The 22,559-nt window shown below is 49.5% G+C and overlaps 1 protein-coding gene and 1 pseudogene across 1 annotated transcript in view; one reads left to right on the top strand and one right to left on the bottom strand.

The window, feature by feature from the left end:
- The first annotated feature begins 6,318 nt into the window (after positions 1 to 6,318).
- Ralb (RAS like proto-oncogene B) overlaps positions 6,319 to 22,559 on the top strand; it is a 33,841-nt gene continuing 17,600 nt past the window's right edge. The window contains exon 1 of the mRNA XM_021157967.1: positions 6,319 to 6,524. The gene's annotated coding sequence lies outside the window, so the exon portion shown is untranslated. The remainder of the gene's footprint in view (positions 6,525 to 22,559) is intronic.
- Positions 11,231 to 11,617, bottom strand: LOC110291035 (annotated as a pseudogene).

Genomic DNA, 22,559 nt, shown 5'->3' with positions numbered 1-22,559 from the left:
CTCACAGAACTGCCACTGGTCCCTGGGGTCACAGGACCTCCATCTGCAGAGGAAGTCTGCAGGGATTTGCTCCTGAAGTTTCCTGTCTACTAGGCGGGGGGGGGGGGGGGGGGGGGGAGGGCCGGGGACTGGGAGAGGAGGGGGTGCCTTTCCTGTTATTCCAGGATTTCAGCTGTTGGTGTAGTTTTTGAAATTTCCCCTTCTGTTCCTCTCCAGACAGCCCCATTGAGGCCAGCAGTCATGAGCAGAGCCTCAGAGCCCAGCCTTCCAGCAGCTCCCTTCACCCTCAAAATCTCTGTCACTCCTCGGGCCCAACTTAGTGAGCTTTACTGCCGCTCTCCCAGGAAATTTCAGGGTGCTCTCAAATCGCCACGCTAAAGCCTCAGCTGTAAAATACGGCCATGTGACATTATAGATATGCCTTAGTCAGCACACAGTAGGCCCTGGACAGAGGCATCCTTCCTCGCTTCAACCACGCACAGGGAAACAGTGGTTAGATACAGTCTTCTTGGGGCAAGGAGGGCTACGGTGCAAGGAACCTGATGAACAGGGGTGGCAGAGACCGTTGGGAGAGTCCATTTCTGTTACTGGGGTTGTTAGGATCAGAGCCTGGGTCTGGCTGCCCAAATGATCACTGGTCCCCGACAGGGTTATTAAAAAGGCAAGGAATAATGAAAAGCAGAGAAAGACTTATTCAGTGTGACCCAGTGATTCCCTTCTATTCTCCCCATGGCCCAGGCTGAATGAGGTTCAGGTTTAACTAGAGAGCCAAGTCTACACATAGCTAAGCAGTTTGGGTCAAGGTGTGTTCCTGTCCATCACTGACCTCCAGTCTGTCTGAACTCTCTTCTGCAAGGTGGTCTGACTAATCGTCAGAATGGTGTGAGATCTCTTCCTGGGTGCCGAGATATCCCCTGTGAGTGACACCAGGTAGCAGGCTTTTCCTTGTCCCACAGTAGACTCCTGGGGCAATTCCAATTCCTTGGGATCCATTGCTTCAATACTCAGCCAAAGAAAGTCACACAAGTGTCTCCCTAGAATATCTCCATTCCTGCCTGGACAGTCACTTTACCTTCGTGAGAAGCACAAGAATGACAACCAAGAGCAACAGAAGAGGAGACATGGGGACGCCAGAGGATGCGAGGAGAGCCAGGTTATAGGCATCACCTAGGGAGCCTTGGGAAAAGGTCTGGGGTGAATTAAGGGGCTGAGTGTTATCGGGGACTTCAGGAGTCACTGAGAAGGGTGGCACCTAGGTCTTGATTTCCTGTACAGCAGGCTGAGGTGGTGGCTTGTTGGCCAGGCAGGGAGTGTACAAGGACTGGCTGTGAGGTGTCAGCCCTGAGTCAGAATGAGTCACAGTCTCCGTCCTGGACTCTCTGTCCCTGCAGCCCTGGCTGAGACATAAGGTGGAAAGCATGTGCTTGCTCATCCGGGTTGCCTTGAGTATGGGTAGAGAAGATGGGTTGCACAGGACTTTGATTTTCTTGTGGGCTCCCATTCTGGGCTTCCACGGATGGAATCCAGTTCCCTTGAGCCTCTCTCCCTCTGACACTGGCTCTTTCGTTATGCTTCTTGCTACACGGTGCTGAGGATGGAGCTCAGGGCCCAAGGGGAGCAGCACAGGTACCTTCTACTGAGATCACCCCCGACTCCAGCCTGGTTCTCACCCTCATCCCCCAAGTCCTCCATTCCAACCTTGGGTACATGTGAGCCTGGTGTGCTGAGCCTTTGAATTCAGCAAAGATAGAGGAGGAGTAAGAGGGAAAGGAGGAGGAGAAGAAGGAGGAGGAGAAGAAGAAGGAGGAAGAGGAAGAGGAAGCAGGGGCCCTTTGAGTGGTGTACTCTCCTGGTCCCCCTCCCAGGCGTCAGGGGGGATGGGTTAGATTTCCCATCTGGATTTATCACACAACAACTGCCAAGCAGACAAAGAACTGTCTCTTAGATGTGACACTTTCTGTCCCCAGGTGCCTGTACTGCTCTTTCCTCTCTCTGGCGGAGGCCTTGAATTTCTGATCCCTCTGCCTCCACCTGACAAGCACTGGGACCATAGGAAGGCTCTACCATGCTTCAGGGTTAAGGCCATGCTGAGGGTAGAACCCAGCCTGGCTGGGGCCCTCAATGTCAAAGGCACCCTTGACATGGGTGACAACTGGGCCCTCCCCAGAGTGCCTGTCCTGGGTCTTACTCTTCTCCTGTATCCCCAGGAGTCATGTGCTGAGGTGAAGGGGACTGGCTTATGACCCAGGTTACCCACCCAGACGCTGCTGCAGCAGCGCTAAACTGTCTCTTTGTGTCAAAGCTTGGCAGCCGTTGGGGAATTTCTGGAAGGAGGGTGGGGGAGCCAGGAAGGAAAGCACTGTGGGATCTGGTGTTTCCCCAGAAGCCTGAATACAAAGAAAGGATGGAGGGGAATTCTGCCCAGGAGATTGTTTTTTCCCTTTAAAAAGAGCCAGTCTCGGGGGAGGGCCAGAGCTCTTCAACTTCGAGGGTTTCCCTCTAGTCTGGATTCTAAATGGTGGATGTTTGAGAAGCAGGGCCTAAGGTGGAGGGAGGAGGCGTTCTGCAGTCAGGTGGTGACTCCCCTGGTACAGAGGGTGGACCTGAACGCAGAGAGGTGAAGTGGTTTGCTTTGGGTCACACAACATGTGTTGACAGAGCTCTTTCTTTATTTATTCACCTATGTCAGTGTGTGTATGTGTGTGGGGGTGTGTGTGTGTGTGTGCACGAGTGTGTGCGTGCGTGTGTGCGTGCGTGAGATTTTGAGAACTGAAGTTAGAGGACCAACTCTGCTGTCATTCCTCAGCTGTGTGCCTGGGTGTATATATATGCACTGTGTGGACACAGGAGCCTGAATATATAGAAAGAAAGCAGCAGGTTCTCTGGAACTGGAGTTACAGACAGTTGTGAGCCACCATATAGGTGCTAAGAACTGAACCCAGGTCCTCTGCAAGAGCAGCCGGTGCTCTTAGCCTCTGAGCCACCTCTCTAGCCACAGTCCACCTTGTTTTTAAGACACCGACACCTAGAACTCACCAAGTAGGCTAGTGAGCCCCAAGAATTCCCCTGTTTCAGTCTCCCCAGCACAGGAATCACAGATGTATGCCACCACATCAAGATTCTTCTTCTTTTTTTTTTTTCCTTTTAAAATATGTGTTCTGAAGGTTGAACTCAGGTCCCTGTTTTTAAGGCAGAACCTTACCAAAGCTACCCCTGCCAACCACCACCACCCTTGAGAACTATGCCACAAGCCAAGTGGCTCCAAAGTCTCAGTAAGCCATCCTCTCAATAGAAGAAGCAGCAGGCCTGTCCAGTTGTGTTCTAGATCATCCCAAGCCATCCTTCTTCACAATGTACTCTCCCTGTTCTCCCAATCACACCCCATGAGTCATGGGGAAAGTCGGCTTCTGGGTAGCATACATGAAGGGTTGGGAATTCAGAAGTGCCCCTAAGAGAGTTGCACACAGTTACCTCCTCTGCCTTTGGGCAGGGCCAAGATCTGAACTCCCACAGGAGAAGCCCCACAGAAGCCTTGGCGAGAACCAGAACAGGAGCAGCCAGCCGCAATGCCAGTTTGCATAGCTGGGCACAAAGTCGTGGCTAAAAGGTTCCTGTACCTACCACCACTACCACTGTAGTGGGGCAAAGTCACTGACTACTGTTCCCCAGCAGGGAATGCCTCAGGGCTGGGGTTGTGTGGAGGGAAGAGCCCTCACCACTGGCTCTGCTCCCCTCCTCCTCCTCCCTGGAAGGACCCATCCTGGATCCAGCACTAAAGGTGGTAAGAAGTTCAGTGTTACCTAGCACCCTGGGGAGAAAACAATTCATCAAACAGCACAGAAGATGCTCACAGTGCTCAGCACGTACTTCTGAAGGAGGGAGTGTCTAGAACCATCTTCCCATGGCATCAGCAGGTTAAATGGTTCCCAGGGGGCCCTACTGGGCATCACATATTCTTGCTGCTGAGACCCTGGAGAAGGAACACGGAGAACAAGGGCCCACCTGAGACCTGTCACGAGCCATCTCAGTACCCTTATCACAGCAAGGCACATGTCCTGTGCGAGAGTCACTGCACAGAGTACTGTTTCTGTGCCTGTCACTCTCTGGTGGGACTTGGAATGTCTAGACCATGAACAAGACTCTTATGATGGGGTCCCAGTGTAGCTCATGAATTCCAGGAGTAGAGCACGCATCAGCCTTTTCAGACAGCCCAGTGCATCCTGTGTGGAAGGGACAGGAACAGCTGTAACACACTCCAGGAAAGGTGGGCCACAGCCTGGGGGCTACATGGAGGTGGGAGGGGGCAAGACCAGGGAAATTCTGGCCTGTCTGGTAACCAATTCTTGACTCTGTCTCCTGAAGCGTCCTTTCACACATGGACAGATTACTGTCTAAGCTTGCATCTGATCATCGAGGCTTGCCTGAGGAGGAAGTCGGGACATGCTGCAGCCTTCACGATGGCATCTGCTGCCCCTCACCGTGGTAGTCCGCATTTGTGCTTGTCTCATTAACTCTGTGTGTAACCTCATTTAACCCTGTGTACCTACAGCTAGAGGTATTGCTCCTACTGGCTAGCTGGGATCAGAGGTGCATGAAGGCTGAATGCTTTCTAATTACATGACTGCTGGTTACGTGGAGGAATTCTCCTTCAGCCCATACTTCCTGACTCTGTCAGACTTCAGTGTGATTCTCCCAGGTTATGAACTCTGCAGAGAGCTGTTTGAAAGTGCCTCCGGTACGGTCTGGAGAGATGACTCAGCAGCTAAGAGCACTTGTTGCTTTTGCAGATGACCCAAGTTCAGTTCCCAACACCCATACGATGGTTCAGAACCCGTAATGCCAGTTCCAGGGGATCCATACCCTGTCTTGAAGGCACCCAGCACCCATGTGGTGTACATACATTCAGTGCAGGTAAAGCACCATGCACATAGATGGGCATGGTGGTACATGCCTTCAATGCCAGTACTAGGAGGCAGAGACAGGCAGATCTTTATGAGTCTGAGGCCAGCCTGGTCTACAAAGTGAATTCCAGGACAGCCAGGGCTGTTACACAGAGAAACCCTGTCTCACAAAAAAAAAAAAAAAAAAAAAAAAAGACCACCCCTCCCCTCTCACCACCCCCCCAAAAAGAGAAAGAAAACCCCATGCACATAAAATAAATCTTTTTTTTAGAGCCCTGACAGTTTTTCTTTCTTTTAAAATTATCTTTTAAATTTGCGTGTGTGTGTATACACACACACACACACACACACACACACAGAGAGAGAGAGAGAGAGAGAGAGAGAGAGAGCACATCAGAGGACAACTTGAGGGAGCCAGTTTTCTCTTTCCATCATGTGGATCCCAGGGGTCCACAGGGGTCCAAGTCTGTTGAGGCTGTGGGGCTTGTCTCTGCGGGTTTCTTTACCCCTCCAGCCACCTGCTAGCCCAGGGAGACTTGGCTTCTCCTTATGCTGTCAGGGGGAGGACTAGGTCTGTTAGTTGCTGGTATGGAACCATTTAAACAAAGCACAAAAGCCTCTGATATAATATACATGTATCCTAGTTTAGAATTATCAGCAAGAATAATTACACAGTGCGGGCTACGGTTATCACTGTTTCCCTCCTTAAAGATCAGAAACAAACGTTGAATTATTAATTACCATACAGTGAAAAGCACCAGTTCGTACGGGTGGGTGGGTGGGGTATCACACAACTGTGGCAGTGGGAAGTGGCTAATGTTCAGCTGGGAAAATCAACCCAAGTCGAAAACGCGTAAGAAAATAACAAGCTCCTGGGCGTAGGAGGGTGATGAAGGGCAGCCTGCAGCCTGTAGTTCTTGCTGCTGGCTATAGCTAGGGTTAGGGTTCCTGGCCTGGCCTGTGACCTAGGTCAAATTAGTAGCTGTAATTCCTTTACTAGTAGGGTGTCATGGGCCAAGCTAGAGGCGGTGCCACCTGGAGTTTCCAGTCTCTGACCAAGGATCTTCAAAGCTGCTTATCACCTTCCACACTAGGGCGCAGGCCACACTTGGCCACAGTCTTCCTCATTGGCTTCTATCAGCTCAGTCTTTCTTGGCTTTTTCACAACTCTGGCCTCGCTCTGGCTTCCCCGGGAGTGCACCCGCCCACGCCCCGGCGTCCCCAGACCAGTTCCCAAGCTCTGCCACTGCAGCAGCGGTCACGTGCGCGAGTCCGGCTGGGGAGCCAAAAGGAAGGGGGAATGGGTGGGGCTGTTCCGTGGGTGCCACGCCCCCACACTCAACGTGTTTTCTCATTGGTGAAGGTTTGGAAGTACCTCTTCGGATTGGTCAATAGGCGTGGCCTCGGAGAGCGGAAGGGAGGGCTGCCTTTGGAGAGGACTGGGTTGCCGGGCGGACAGCGGGAACGCGCTCCGGGGGGTGGGGACGCGCGAGCTCACCACTCCTCAATGACAAATCGACTGGGGACAGCTGGGGTCCGGCCCCAGGACGGGGCGGGGCGCTCGTGAGAGCGGCGATTCTGGTTGTGCGCATAGCCAGAGCGGCGGTGGGACGGCTCCCCCAGGTAAGGATGCTGTGCCCCGCAGGGGACCGCAGACGAGGGGTGCGCCCTAAGATAAGGAAGTGAGTGCGCTCCCCACGCGATCGCAGGCCTCCTAGTTCCACGTTGGGAGGGAGGGACAAGTCTCATGAAAGACAACGCCCCGGACTACGCCCCGCTTGGCTTGAAAGGTGTCTTTTGGGAAAGCCGGAGAGCCTCCCAGCCGGATCTGGGGGTGCTGAGGACATGGGGGAGGCGCCCCAGTTTCTCTTCCCTTGCTGCCTGTCCTTCCCTTTTTCCACAAATGGCCACTTCCTGCCTTTTCGGGCCTCCCCCCTGAGTTGGTCCACTTCCTTCGTCCCTTTCAGATCCATAAAATGTTGCCCAAACTTCTTTCTTAAAGGTAGGAACTTGTACTTTGGGTGACCTGGGAGCTGGGTTCAAGAAGTTTGTAGGGATTTGTTGGTTGTAAATTACTTTTTGATTCTGTCTTCCAGTTGCCTTTCAGAGTGTGACTAGCATCAAAGGTGGTTTTTAGAAGCACCGTGGCTTGAAGGGTTTTCCTGACCCGGTTCTCTGAGCCCAAGTCAGCTCGTGGCTCAGACTTGCTTGTGGCCCAGACTTGAGTGTCCCCAGAGGGCGCGGCACCCACAGCAGGGTCCTTTCTCCCACTGAGTTCATTTCCAAGTGAATCCCGGAACCTAGGGACTTTGGTGTTAGTTACCAGGGTGTTCTGGAAGAGGGTCTGGAATGGACTGATAGTTCCTACCCTCACTTGCCTTCAATCCCTGTAGAACAGAGATCCTCTCGCTCTGGCTCTGCTTTCATTTCCTAACCACCTTTCTTAAGTTTCGGGTTTATTGAGTGATCAAGGCTTATCCTCAGAGGGGCAGGGCATGTGCTTTGGATGTGCCAAGTGAAGATAGTTTTAATCAGAGCAAGAATCTTGCATGTTAAGTCTCAGAACATGTCAAAGTGGTGCCGCTTAAGCCTGGATTGAGGTGGTGAAATTGTGAGAGCCATAAAGGGAGGTGCTGAATATTGAGAAGGAGGTGTGAGCTAAGGTTGAACCTGGTTTTGGAACTTTGTGTGTATGAGACATGGTCTTTTGTAGCTCAGGCTGGTCTGGAACTTGATAGATACCTAGAGTGACCTTGAACATGTGACGTTCCTGCCTCTACCCCTTGAGTGTTGTGATAACTATTCTACCATGCCTGCTCCATGCAGTGGTGGGGCTGGAACTCTGGGCTTCCTATATGCCCAAGAACTCTACCAGCAGAGCCAAATCCCCAGCCTGGTTCTGGAATTTTCTTAGTGCCATGGTCTAGAGGAGGCCCTTTGTCTTCTCTGAGCTCTAAAATCAATGTAGCTCTGAAAGAGTTGGTTGCCCACCCCCACTGTCAGCTTCCAATCCAGTAGGCAGTGTTTAAGGTGTGGGAGTGGCCATGGTTCTAGGATTCCATGAAATGCCCCCCTGCTGAAGCTGTGATGTGTGTGTATGTGTGTGTGTGTGTGTGTGTGCATGAGTGTATGAGTATATATGTGTATATGTATGCATTCTTGTATTTTTATTTATATGTGACTATGCAAATATCTGTATATATGTATGTATTTTTTAGATTTATTTTTATGTGTGCATATGTGTGGGACAGGAACCCTTGGAAGCCAGAAGAGGGCGTGGCTGGGATTCCCTGGAGCTGGAGTTACAAACTGTTGTGAGCTGCCCTGCATGGGCGCTGGGAACCAAGCAGGCCTCTGGAGGAGTAGCAGATGCTCCTAACTGCTGAGCCGTCTCCCCAGCCCCCACCAGGTTACTTATGTTTTGTGTGTGTGTGTGTGTGTGTGTGTGTGTGTGCGTGCTATGCATACATGTGGCAGACAGAGGATGCTTTGTAGAGTTTTTCTTTTCCTTCCACTTTTAATTTTCAGAATCAAACTGGTTGTCAGGCTTGTGTGGCAAGTCCCTCTCTCCACTAAGCACTCTCTTGGCGTGGGAGCTTTTCTCTTTCTTTTTAAGTGGGGTCTTAAGTCTGTCCCACTAACAGGAAACTAACATAAGGGGAAACCAGCTGCAGTGTGGGCCCTGTAGGTGCTCTGTTGAGTCTGACCTCCTCAGAGTCTTTTTATTTTTTTTTAAAGATTTATTTATTTATTTCATGTATATGAACATATTATAGCTGTCTTCAGGCACACCAGAAGAGGGCATCGGATCCCATTACAGATGGTTCCGAGCCACCATGTGGTTGCTGGGAATTGAACTCAGGATCTCTGGAAGAGCAGTCAGTACTCTTAACTACTGAGCCATCTCTCCAGCCCCCTCCTCAGAGTTTTTATTTTTGTGCGCAATGTGTATGTACACACACACACACACACATGCACACACACACTACAATGTTCTAGGAGTTGGACAGGGCCTTGTGCACGACTAAGCAGCCCCCCCATCCCCAGGGTTGCTCCCCAGCTCCTCCTCTTCCTTTCCAGTTACTTCCCACTGGAAACAGCACGGCTGCTCTTATCTGAGATCCCAGCGAGGTTTTACTGTGCCCGAGGAGATGTTGTTCCAGGAAAGTGTGGGTGTGAGTTACTAGACAGCTTTTGGAAAATAGGATCTAGACACATAAAGATAGAAACATGAGAACTGGAACCTTAAATGGAGTCCGGAGAGTTTCTCGTGAATGTTTAATGGTGGAGGAATTAGAGGTGTGCTCCAGGCTGGTTCTATATGTTTTGTCTGTTTGGTTGCTTTGGTGCTGGGGATGGAGCCTCAGATTTTTTAACTCTTAGGCCACGGAGATGGCTCTGTGCTTAAAGCAGTTGCCTTACAAGTGTAAGGAAGGACTGGAGCTTGGATCCCCAGAGCCCAAATAAATGCCTGGTGGGACGGCAGCCTGTCTGTAACTCCAGCACACAAAGGTGGAGACAGGATCTCTGGAGAAAGTGGGCTAGCTCTTGAGTCTTGCCATACCAGTGAGCCTCAGGTTTTATTAAGGATGATTCTTGACATCAGCTTCAGCCTCACCGTGCATGTGCACACGTGTGCAGAGCACCCACGGCACAAACAGATGTGCATGCACACCTGTGTCTACTCAGACACAAAGAGTGGAAGAGAAATATCGTCACTGTTGCCTTGAAGTTCTTGGGAGCTTGAAGGCCTTGGGAACAACGACTTAAGGCTCCATAACAAGTTTGAACCCCGGGAGTTTGTGCTGTGTTGTTCCATCATGGCAAACCTCTCTGGAGTCTGTGACCAAACTCCCTCATTCATCTCATTTCTGAATGTGGGAACCATTGTTTGGAGACTTTGTCTGAAGCTGCAGTTGGAAACGTAATAACAAGCAGAGCTATTCCATTGGAACTTTGTGAACTGGGAAGGTCTCCAGTAAGACAAAATAAACACAAGAACCCATACCCTATATTTCCCACTAGCACAGGAGTCCCACTTGTGTGTGTGTGTGTGTGTGTGTGTGTGTGAAAGAGAGAGAGAGAGAGAATTATGTGTTGACAATTACTTCTACTGCTGTTAGATGGACAAAAAATTTTCTTTTTTTGAAATTTAATTTTACATGTACTTTTATGTGTATGTATGTGTCTGTGTCTGTTTATGTGTCCCATGTATACAGGAGTCAGAAGAGGTCAGAACCCTTGCTTGAGGTTCCCTCCAGTTCCCTTGAGGTGAGAGAGGTGGATTTAAGTCACTGTGTGGGTTCTGGGAACCGAACGCAAGACCTACGGAAGAGCAACCGGCTCTCTTACCACTAATCCATCTCTCCCGGCACTCCTGTGAACTTCTGATCCTCCTTCTACCCACTCAGTGCTGGGATAACAAGCGCACACCTCTATATGTGGTTTAGACAGTGCTGAGGATTGAACCGGGACTTCATGCGTGCTAGCCTCACATTCCACAACTGAGTCACATCCAGACTGCCACAGGCCTTCTCCAAGACTAGCTTCCATCTTTTTTTTTCTTTTAAAAGGTTTTCTGTTTGTGTGCTTTTGTTTTGAGACAGGGTCTCTCATGTAGCCCTGGCTATCCTGGGAACTCACTATGTAGACCAGGCTGACCTCTGAGTTACAGAGATCCACCTGCCTCTGCCTTTTAAGCATAGGATTAACGGCGTATACCACTTTACCTAGCTTCTTTATAAACACATTTTAGACTAGACACTATTGAGGTGCCTTCCAAAGCATGTGGGTACTGTAGAGGATAAAGACACATCTTGGGTTCCTGCTGTTCTAGAAACTTCCATAGTATACTTGAAATCTCATGTTCTTTCTTCTGGTTCTTTGTCGTTAGACCCTAGAATTAATCAGCCAAATATGCAGTAGCTTTAGAAATGAGAAATTTAAATCTTACTGTTCCCCAAACCAAATAGAACACAGAGATTCTTTTAGATCAACTCTAAAACAAGTTGGTGGGCAAAAAAAAAAAAAAAAAGGTGATAAAGTGATCTTCGATCTCCATGGTGAGCAGCTGAAAATGATTACCAGTTCGTGTGTGTGGAGATTGTGTGCACACATATGTGGAGCTCAGAGGACAACATGGACTCTCTCTCTCTCCAACCATGTGAATCCCAGAGATAGAGCCTGGGCTGCCAGGCTTGGCGGTTTCACCTTCCTCTGCTGATCCATCTCACCTGTTCTTCTGTGTAATTACTTTTTAAAATTTTACTTTATTTTATTTTATTTTATTTTTTTGTTCACGGAGGCTTTTCTGTTTGTGCTTTGCATCTCTAGAGAAAGGACCCCAGGGGTCTCCCTCCTGTGTGTTTTGGTCTTGCTTCTTTGTGGTCCCTGATGCTAGCTGGGGTTGTCAGCACAAGGAAACCAAACTGACAGTGTGGACACAGATTGTTCTGCCATTTCTCTAGGTGTTTGAGTTGCAGATCAAACCTAGGGCTGATCGCGCTACACTTGCTCAACCTGCCCGTGAGGGTTCACATTGATTTTCCCAGCTGTGTGATCATCAGTGATGTCAAACTCACCATGTGACCGTGCTTCATCATCACAGTTAGGAACCGAACGATGGCTTTGACACATGGCCTGATGAGGACCCGGCGTTTGCCTCTCTTCTCAGCATTTTTGGTGCTCTTGAGAGCACCTGCCAGGACATTCATGGTGTTGAGGAGTCTTTAATTTTATTTTTGAGATAGGGTCTCACTGTGCAATCCCCAATCTGAGGTTGTGCAAACAGAAGCATCATTATATAGAGCAGGCTGGCCTGCCCCTCACAGAGGTCCTCCTGCTTCCGCCTCTTGGATACTGGATTAAAGATGTTAAACGCTATGCCCGGCCACCTTCCAATTTGAGATGTTGTCTCCAATTGAAGCTGAGGCTTGCCCATTCTGTTAGACAGGCTGGCCAGTGAGTCGCAAGGATTGTCCTGTCTCTGCCTCTTCTGTTGGGATTATAGAGATATCACTACACTGTTTCCATGGGTCCTGGGGATCTGAAGCCAGAGCTTCACACTCACACGGCCTGTGCTTTACCCACTGTAGTATCTTCCCAGCCCCCTTCTTCTGGTCTTACCTCACATAGGCTCCACCTCTCTCTACTGCATGACTACAAAGTCTGTCTGCTACTTCTGTTCTTTTGAGACAGGGTGTCATGTAGCTAAGACTGTCCTTGAACTTTGTGTGTAGCTGAAGACAGCCTTCAACCCCCGATTCTCTTGTATCCCCGTCCCACAGGTGCGATTACAGAGGTGTACGTACCATACCAGCGTTTTGTGGTTCTGGGAACAAAACCCAAGGGTTTAAGCACATGAGGCAAGCACTCAGCTAGCTTGACCATATTTGCAGCCCTGTCTGCAGAGTCTTGACTGGACCTTGCTTCCTTTTGCTTCAGGACTTCCTTCCTCCCTGCAGAGAGAGGCAGTAGGTAGGAAGTGCTGAGCATAGCAACTGAGAGAGGCAGGACCGCTGGGCAAAGGTTTATGGGCCTGTTCAGAAAAGGGGTTAGATGTTATCAGTGGTAAGCCATTGGGGCGCTACATTTACTGATATAGAAAGTTCACATGGACTGGGGAGATGGCTCAATTGGTGAGGTCTTGGAATGCAAGCACAAGTGCCCAAGCTTGTTCCCCCGGACCCATGCCAAAACAAAGCAAAACAGAACTGTCGTGGCAGCTTGAGTTTGTAATCTCAGTGCCGGAGAGGTGCACCCAGGAGCTTCCCCTGGGGCTTGCTCAGCTGATCTAGCCTGAGCAGTGAACTCCAGGCCGGTGGGAGACCCTGTGCCTGCCTAGAGTGCCTGAAGCACTGGGCTCCATCCACAGCATCACAGAAAATCAGTTATGAAGATGCATACTCATAACCCCAAATTTGAGGTAGAGTCAAAAGGAGCATCAGGAGCTGACAGTTGTCCTTAGCTGTAGAGAGAGTTCAAGGGTAGCCTGGGCTCCATGGTACCCTGTCTCAGGAAAAAATATAAAAGGCAGAATATAATTGAGGAATATACCTTAGGTTGACCTCTGGCCTCCATGTGTACACACACACACACACACACACACACAAACACAGAGTTTGCGGGGGCCTGTGTGAACAGTGGCTTGAAGTGGCTGAGGTGCCACAAGGGGTCTGGCAGCTGTGGCTGGTTGTTCTAACCTGGTTGTGGCAGAGAAAATGGAAGACGGGTAGAGGGAAAGGTCCATTAGAGATAAGAGCCAGGAGAAAGAGTGAGTAGAGCTGGGAAGAAACAAGGGGATCTGGGATGATCACCTGGTCTGGCTTGACTAGTGATGTCTGCACTCCTAGGGGCTTGTGTTGCAGGTAGATTAGGAATGCATTTATTCTGATTTCTTTCCATTGTTGTGATAAAACACCTAGACCCCAAGTAGCTTGGGGAAGAAAGGGTTTATTTAGCTTTGAGGGAAGCAAGGGCAGGGACTCAAGAATGAACTGGAAGGCAGGCTGGCTTGCCATTCTGCCTTTAAGCAAAGAATACATTCACTGACAAGGAAGTACAGCAGAAACCGTGGAGGACACTGCTTGGTGACTCTCTGCCTCCTGATTAGCTTGCTTTCTTATATCATCCAGGGCCAACTGCACAGGGAATGGTGCTGTCCACTGTGGGCTGGGTCCTCCTACATCAAATAACAATGCAGACAGTCCTCTACAGACTTGTCCGCAGGCCAAAGCCCTCAATGGAGACTCCCTTCAGAGGTGACTGCAGGATGTGTTAAATTGGTAGTTAAAGCTAACTAGGATACCACTTAAGTATTTGTTTGTCTGTTTGACTTGTGTGTGTTTGTGAGTACACACTTGCACACTCACAGGACAGCTTTCAGAAGTAGGTGCTCTCCTTCCTCCATATGCTTCCCAGGAATTGAACTCAGGATGTGTGACTTTTCCTGCCAAGACATCTTTCTAGCCTGAGGATCAGACTTTAAGGGTAGAGGGATGGAGAGTGGAGAGATCTATTTGGGGACTGTTGAATTTGAAATTCCTGCAAGACAGCCAGATGGGTGAGGAAGGCAGAGGGGCCTGGGCTCTGTCCTCCAGTTTGAGGAGACACAGGAAGCCACTTGGATAGATGTGCTCAGTCCAGGGAGACCTTGGAGGAGTGAGAAATGTGGCAGCCTGAGCCTCAGCCGGGAGAAAACCTTAGAGAAGAGATAGGCCCTGGGGAACGTGAGCTCTGTAGTCTAGAAGGATGGGCATTGCCAAGTGGGAGCAGCAGGGCAGTGGAGCCTCGGAGGGGAGCAATCGATGATCCTGGTTCGTGGTTTAAAATGCCACATGAGACTTGGTTATGTGATTTCCCTTTCTCTTGACTTCCTTCTCCAGCCAGCGTGCTAGTACAGGTAGTTGGGGTGAGGGGTAGAGTTGGTCTTTGCAGGAGGAACTGGCAAGATGTCACCTAAGCGGGAGTGTCAGAGGAGATCAGAAAAAATGTGCTGAGATTGGTGCTTAATAGGTGTTTGAGTGAGTGATTGGAACAATTACAGGTCTGAGGCTGTGGTGTCTGAATATTGTGCCCCACCCCCCATAGCTGTATTTGAACAACTGGTCCTGGTTGGTGGTGCTGTTTGAGGAGGTCTAAGGGGTACAGTCTTGTTGGAGGAAGTATGTCACTGGAGGAGAGCTTTGCAACCCATTTGAGTTACCAAACACTTGCCTATTTACAGTTTGCTCTCAGCTTTGTGCTTGTAGTTCAAGCTGTGAGCTTTCAGTCGCTGCTGCAGTCACCATGCCTACGATTGCTGCCATGCATAACCCCCGCCACAGACTCTAACCCCTGGCACCATGACCCTGGATAAACTCTTCCATAAGTTGCCTTATTGCCACAGATGGACAGACCAGAGGCATCATATCAGGACCCCTGGGTGAGATCAGGTCCCCATGGCAGAGCGAGGGTCCCTTTTTACACATTTAGAGGAAGGAGGTGGTTCTATACCATGTGATTGGTAGTTATAGTGCATGCTTGCTGCCAGGCTGTCTCTGATTCCTGTTAACCTGGGGTCTTGTATACAGAGTCAGCTGTAAGGGTGCAGAGAGCAAGAATCCAAGGAAGCGCCTGGTGTAGTGGCGCACGCCTTTAATCCCAGCACTCGAGAGGCAGAGGCAGGCGGATTTCTGAGTTCGAGGCCAGCCTGGTCTACAGAGTTCCAGGACAGCCAGGGCTGCACAGAGAAACCCTGTCTCGAAAAAAACAAAAAACAAAAAACAAACAAACAAACAAACAAAACAAAACAAAACAAAAAAGAATCCAAGGAAGCAAGTTAATGGGAGAGCTTTACAAAATGCGGTGGCCCTGGCTAACATGAGCTCAAAGGATAGAGGTAGGGTGGAGAACCAGGATCAGGCGAGGTTCATAGTATGGTGGGCCTGAAACTTAGTGCTCGCTAGAGTCAGAGCCGGGGCTGAACAGGACAGTGAAACGGACCAGTTGTAGTGAAAAGCAGACAGAGGAGATTTACCTAACACCGCTACACTGGGAAGGGCAAGCAAAGAGGTCTGATGACCCTTACAAGCCCGTCAGGGCCCCGGCATAAGGCTCAGGTATAAACAGAAGGCAAGAGCTGTGTATAGCCAAGCTGTCCTGGTCAAGGTGTGCTCCTGCCCATCACTGACCCAGCCTTGTCTCAGTGCCAGCTCTCCTGCAGGGGGTCTGGCAGGCTATCAGCACTGTGTGAAGTCTCTTCCTGAGAGAGAAGCCCCTCTCTACCTGGCACCAAGGCTCCTGTCTCCTCTCAGTATGATATTCCCAGGGAAAGGCCAGTTTCATGGATCCATTGTCAGAGCACAAGTATCCCTTCTGGAATATTCTCATTCTCTCCTGGACAGTTACAGTGGGAAGGATCTGCACCTGCTCAAACAGGGTGGTTTCTGAGGACAGTGAAGTCTGAAGCAGAATTTGTGTCCTCTGTCCATAAGGGAAGTGACCAGGGAGGATATCTGGCAGTGACAGAGCATGGCCCTGGGAGGTGAGGCCTTAGCCGAATGGGAATTTTGAAACAGTGAGGTGAGTGACTAAGAAGAGCAGGCAGGAAGTGACCGTGAGGACAGAGAAAGGACACAAGTCTGGCCTGGTCACCACAGGCCTGCAGAGGCCAACACCGTATGCTTAAAATATGAGGTCTTTAAGGACAAGCATAGAGGAACATTCTTAGAATAGAAGAATGCTGTGGTATCACTAGTGGTTGGGGACGGTGGGTCAGTCTCTGCTGAGGTGGATGAAGTGTTGAGCTGAGAGACCCAGGCATGGGCGAGTGTGGAGCATCCTCCTGCCTGTCCCAGGAGAGGCAGAGCTATGCTCAGGGTGTGCTGGCCTGGCAGAGCCCGTTCTAGCACCACCCACCCCAAGCCTTGGCAGAGGAGGCCACTCACCTAGGCAGGGAGAGAAAAGACATGGCCATTATAGCAGTCAGAGCTGACCTGGAACCAGGACCAACCCACATGCCCATTGTTTGGAGAAAAATCTTGCTCATTATTTATTTCTATGTTTATGGTTGTTTTGCCTAGGTGTATGTCTATGTACCATGTGCATGCAGTATCTGCAGGAGCCACAAGAGGTCACTGGATCCTCCTGTTACAGACAGTTGTTAGCTACCATATGGGTGATGGGAATTGAACCTGGGTCCTCCGAAAGAGCGGTCAATGCTCTTAACTACTGAGCCCTAGGCAATGTCTTTTTTGTAAAAAGGGTGTGTTACCACCCAAACCAGGATAGCAAGCCGAATCCAAGGCCAAGATGGCCCCTGTCTTTTACCCCTATGGAAGACAGGTGGGGAGTGGCTGTTCTTTTTTGGCTGAGGTTGAACCTCACAGTTCACTCCCAGGGGGTTAATGTGGAAGGCAGCCAGCAGCAAGAAAATGAAGGAAAGGGGTCTTGAGCCAGCTGTTCTGGGCTATCACAGTCTGGGAATGCAGAGGGTTGTGGGAGCTGGGAGGCTCTGAGCAAAATACAAGGTGAGAGATGAAAAGATTTGAATTCCTTTGCATAAAATTTTAGGAGGTAGAGAGATTTATGAATTCTTTTGTTCTTGGCAACCTTTGATAGAAAAACTAAAACCCATTTTTCACAAGCTGAGTGGGACTCAGAAGGCTGAAGTGTGTGTGTCAATGGCCCACTGGTGTTTTCTTATGAATTCTCCTGGGTGGCTCAAAACACATCCATTTTATATTCCCTTCCTTTAAAACAAAAAAGAGCTCACTTTCAGTTTTTAATTAGTGTGTGTCTGTGTGTGTATCTGTGTCTCCGTGTCCGTATTTGTCAGCGTATGGGTATGTAGATGTGACTACAGGTGCCGATGGGGTACAGAGAATGGCTTTGGATCTCCTGTAGCCGGAGATACAGGCAACCACCCAACATGGGTGCTGGGAACTGAGCTCTCGGGCATGTGTTCTTAACTGATGAGCCACCTCCCTAGCCAGCCAACCCGCTTTTCCTTCCCCCACTCTCCTTCTTCTTACTTTGTCTTTTCCTTTTTGTTTGGCACAGGGTCCTGTCATTTCCAAGGCTAGCCTGGAACCACCGATCTCTTTGCCACCTTATGAGTAACACGTTTTTAAAATAATGAGTTGTTTCCTTCAAGGCGATGGATGAGGTCCCTTTTAAGTTTTATCTTTTTACAGGTTTCCTCATGTGTGCGCTTATGGTGTGTGTCTGCGGGTGTGCATGCCTGTGCATGCGCTTCTGGGGGCCAGAGGTCAGTCAGCTGTCTTCTGTCATGCTTCAGTTTTTTGAGTCAGGGTCTCTCCCTGAAGCTAGTGCTCTAAGTTTTGCTAGGTTGGCTCTGGGGATCTGCCTCTGCACCCTCCCAGTGCAGGGGGCGGTGCGGGGGATACAGATGTGTGTTGTTGGAGTGGAGTTGGCTGGGGATCTGAGTTCAGGATGCTATCCATGGCAAGCAGCTCCTCCCCAGCCCCTGAATTTTACATTAGTTATGCAGTATTTTCAAACCTGGGGATCCAAGTGCTATTTCGTATTGGAGCTGTTGGAGGAGAGAGGGATTCATTCCAGTTGAGAGCTTCATAATTTGGTTTTAGCAAGAAGTAGTCTAATAAACTTTTAAATTTGTCTTAGTTAGAGTTACTATTGTTGTGATGAAAATCCATGGCCAAAAGCAGCTTGGGATGAAAAGGTTTGTGCCTGTGTAGTCTATACTGACTGAGCTGTCTCTCTCCAGGCCCCACATACGTACTTTAAAAAATAGGCTTATGTTTTTATTTTGATGTGTATGTGTTTGTCTGTGTGGGGCAGTGGACCATGCCAGAAAACTGGATAAGGTTGAGTGGATTCAGCAATCTCCCTACTCTTACACCTGAGAACTATAGGTGTTTCATCTACTCCCGACCAGGTTCCTGTCCTGGAGCACATGACCACGGCACCCCATGGAGAGGACTGTGACAATCAGTCACCTCGGGGCAGCACCCCAAGCCCCTCCACATGCAGATGAGGCATCCCTAACATCTCAGACCAAGACAAGAGAAAGCATTTACTGTCAGACCCCAACCCACCCCAAAATGTATAAAAGACCCTATCCACAAGGAATAAAGCAGGAGTTATTTCATTAAGGATCGTCTGAGAGTGTCTGTCATAAAGAGCTGTAACACTTGGGAGGAAGAGAAGTTCTCTCCCGTAGAAGCTTTCTCTACTGGAAGCTGCTCAAGCCTACGGAGGTCACTCACTTCCTGTTCCGTGGCCGCGGCCTTGGCTCCTAGCCAATGTGCTGCACCAACTCTGGAACAGAGGTAGCTCTGCAGTAGAGACCTGGCACCTTGCCTACCTGCGGCTCCCCTCGCTGCTCGCACTGGCCCTCCACAGAGCAGAGCAGCACTGGCCTGGGACGATCAACTCCCCCCCACCCCCCCTTCAGAGAGTGCAACCCTGGCTGCTCCAGCTGGGCCAGAGCTCTGCAAATCTCTGCAGATAACCTCCGGTACACAGACCAGCATGTGTGTGTGTGTGTGTGTGTGTGTGTGTCCAGGGGCCCATGGAGGCCAGAAGAGGGTGTTGGATCCCCTGGAAGTAGAGTTGTAAGTTGGTGGTGGGTTCCAGGGACCAAGCTCCAGTCCTGTGAAGAGCAGCAAGCACTTTTAGCTGCTGAGCCATTTCTCCAGCTCTGGGATTTTTTTTTTCCTAAAAAACAAACGACATCATAGTTTATATTTTCTGCAGCTTGATTCCCACCCCCACCTCTCCTTTAGTGGCACCTCCTAGACATTTCCCAGGACAGGAGATGGGGCTGCTCCTCTCTCTCTTTAATAGCCATATACTCTAAACATTGGCTCGTTCATAATTTACAAAACTATTTCTAGTTAGTGTATTTTTCCAGATTATTGCATTGTATGTAAACACCAAGAAAAAATCCTTGCACACTTACAGTTTCAACATATAGGATCTATATCTTTGCCTACAATATCCATTTCCCCATACCTTTGTGTGTGTGGTACTTGCATGTGTGTCAGCACACATTTGTATACAGGTCGCATGTACCCGTGTGTCCCTGCATGCCGAGGTCCTAGGTCAACTTTGAGTTTCCCTCCATCATTCTTTACATTATTCATGGAAACAGGGACTCTCAGTTGAACCCAGAGCTCGATGATTGGGCTACTCCGGCAAACGAGCTTGCTCTAGGGGATGCCTTGTCTCTGGCTTCTGATGCCTAGATTTTCAGACAGGCTGCCTGGCATATATGTGGATTCTGGGGATCTGAACTCCTGGCCTCACATTTATAAGGTAAGTGCTTTATCCACTGAGCCATCTCGACAGCCCCTTCCCATTCTCTTTTACACTCTTTTTAGTTTTATGCAAGCTGATGTTTTGATTGCATTTTCTTAAGTAGCCGCGAAGTTAGGTGTGGCTCCATATATTTAGTAACCATATTTACCTCCCTCCCAGTGAATTACTTCATATTCTGCTTATTTTAGAAGGTTCGTGTGGAAGGTGGAGGATCAGAAGTTCAATGTCATTGTTATAGCAGGTTTGAGGTATTTGAAATCCTGTTTCAAAAAGCTCCAAATGGGGGAAAAAAAGGAAAATAAATAGAGTTTAAAATTGAGTTGTTGGCCTCCCGGGCAGGACCTTCATACATTCCAGATGTCATTTCGCAGAATGCTGCACTCTTCCTGAGTGTGGCAGTCTCCCGAAATCCCCACCCTCCGTTCTGGCTTCACAGCTTCTCCAGCTGCGCAAGTTCAGTTGACCGTTCTTGCCATGTTTGATTTTCTGATTTTTCCCCATTGTTGCTTTCTGCTGGGAACTCCTGTTTGAAGTAGTCTGGAAGTTAAATGGTCATCTTCCTCTCTGAGCTTCAGCTTTCTATGTGGATCTGGGTTTTCCTTGTCAACCCTGCTCTTTAATGGCCAAGTCCACAGCCTGCTCCAGTCCTAGTCCTCCAAACAGCGCTTGCAAGACGGTGCTGAGCTGCAGGTGACTGGTAGTTTGTGTGTGTGTGTGTGTGTGTGTGTGTGCGCGCGCGCGCGCGCGCGTGCGCTCTTGTGCCCCCTCCCTTCAAGTGGGCAAATGCCATGGTGTATGAGGAGAACATGCAAGTATCTTTTATTTTTAAATGTTATTTACTAATTATTCGTTTAAAGGACTTTATTTACACCGGTGTGAGTGTGTGTCCCATGTGAACAGGTGTCCTGAGAGGCTAGAAGAGGATGCTGGGTTCCCAGGAGCTGGAGTTAAAGGCAGCTGTGAGTTGCCTGACATGAGCATTGGGAACTGTTCTCTGGAGACAGCAAACGCTTTCCTCTCCAGCCCCACGGTATCCCTTTCCTTTCCTTCCAGATCCTCTCTGCAGGTCTAGCAGCCAGTCTTTTTATTTTATTTGTTTTACATTTCTTTATTATCAGTGCGTGTGCATGTGTGTGCATGCTGTGTATGCTGTGTGTGTGTGCTCTATGTGTGTGTGTGTGTGTGTGTGTGTGTGTGTGTGTATGTATGATTGAGCACATAGTGCCAGGTGTGAGTGTGTGGAGAACAACTTGCAGGTATTGGCTCTGTCCTTCCTCTGTTGCATCTGGGACTGGAACTCAGGTTGTCAGCTTGGGTGGCCAGTGCCTGTCCCCACTGAGCTGTCTCACTCGCCTCTGCATCAGTCTTTTTAATGATGGTTGTAAACACTGGCTTTGTAACTCATGTGCACACTGTGCGTTTACCAGCCCGCCTTGGCTTTCTGTGGTTGAGAGCCCTCCCTTCTCCCTCTTTCTTTAGTACTTACCATCGGTATGGCTCTATGGGTTCCTGATCTCCTTTGCTATGTAAAGGTCATGGGTGCTGTTACTCAGGTATCTGTGTGGAGACAGGCTCTCTCGGAACCAGGAACTTGTCATGTAGACTGGACTAGCTGGCCACTGAGGCCTGAGCTCCACCAGTCTGCCTCTCTAAGCCCTGAGATTCACAAGCATGCACCTCCCCGCCCCCCCAAACTGGCTTTCTCCTTTCAAATTCAGGTCTTTGTTGTAACAAAGTATTTGGTAAAAATCAAACATAAAGAGGGAAGGGGCAGTGTTGGTCCCCTTTTGTCCCTTCCCTCTAGGGCAGAGGCAGGCGGATCTCTGAGGTTGAGGCTGAGGCCAGCCCCGGAGTGAGTTCCAGGATGGTCAGGGCTACACTGGGAAACCCTTCTCTAAAACAAACAAACAAACAAACAACAAAGAAGAAGGAGGGAGAGGAGGAAAGATTAGTTTGAATCATGGACCCAGAAGCTCATGGTTGCTTGGGCCTTTGCTTTGGGTCTGAGGTGAGAGGCTGGACGACATGGAGGAGAGTGGGAAGCAAGTAGAGAGAGGTCCAGTGCCTGTCAGCAGGGAAGCTGTCTCTCTGACTCTCTCTGTCTCTGTCTCTCTGTCTCTCCATCTCTTTCTCTCTGTCTCTCTCTGTGTGTGCACACGTGTGCATGCCTGTGTATATGTGTGTGTGCGCTTTTGCATGTCTTGTTTCTGTCTGTCTGTGTTCTCATTTAGATACATTCTAAGGTTCTCACATTCTCCAGTCATTTCCTGGCTCTTTTGTACAGTCAGATAATAGGGTGGGGTGTTTTTTGTTTGTTTGTTTTGTTTTTGTTTTTTGTTTGTTTGTTTTAAGGCAAAGGCTGTGTCTCTGGAATGGTTACCTGCAAAAGAAAAAGCAAAATCAGCCACAGTAAATGGTCTGTGTGTGACCCAAACAGGGATCAGATTTCATCTTTAGGGCCAGCCTAGGGGTGGGTTTGTCGGGAGTGACCGAGTGACACTTGGCTGTCTTAGGTCCTTCCCTAATCCTAGCAGGTCAGCTGCAGCTATGGCCTAAGTGGGAACATAAACTTTCCTTACTTATGATTTGCACTTAAACAACAGCAACAACAACTAGATCTCATGTCTGGAGAGAAGACAGAGAGGTTACATAGCATGGATTCGCCGCACCTGTATTGGGGGCTCCCAACTGCCTGTAACTCCAGCTGCAGGGGATCGGATGCACTGTGCCTGTGTGTGCGCACACACTCCCGCATAATTTAAAGGGGGTTGGGGGTGGGGGTAGGGGAAGGCCAGATCTCATGCATCTATTTCTGGCCTCAAGCTCCCTTTGCAGCTGAGGGAACTTCTGATTTTACGTTTGCCTCCACACAAG

The sequence above is a fragment of the Mus caroli genome, chromosome 1 (genome assembly GCF_900094665.2).
Source record: "Mus caroli chromosome 1, CAROLI_EIJ_v1.1, whole genome shotgun sequence".
NCBI lineage: Eukaryota > Metazoa > Chordata > Mammalia > Rodentia > Muridae > Mus > Mus caroli.
The sequence above is the reverse complement of the archived record's forward strand: the minus strand, read 5'-3'. Positions and strand labels throughout refer to the sequence as shown.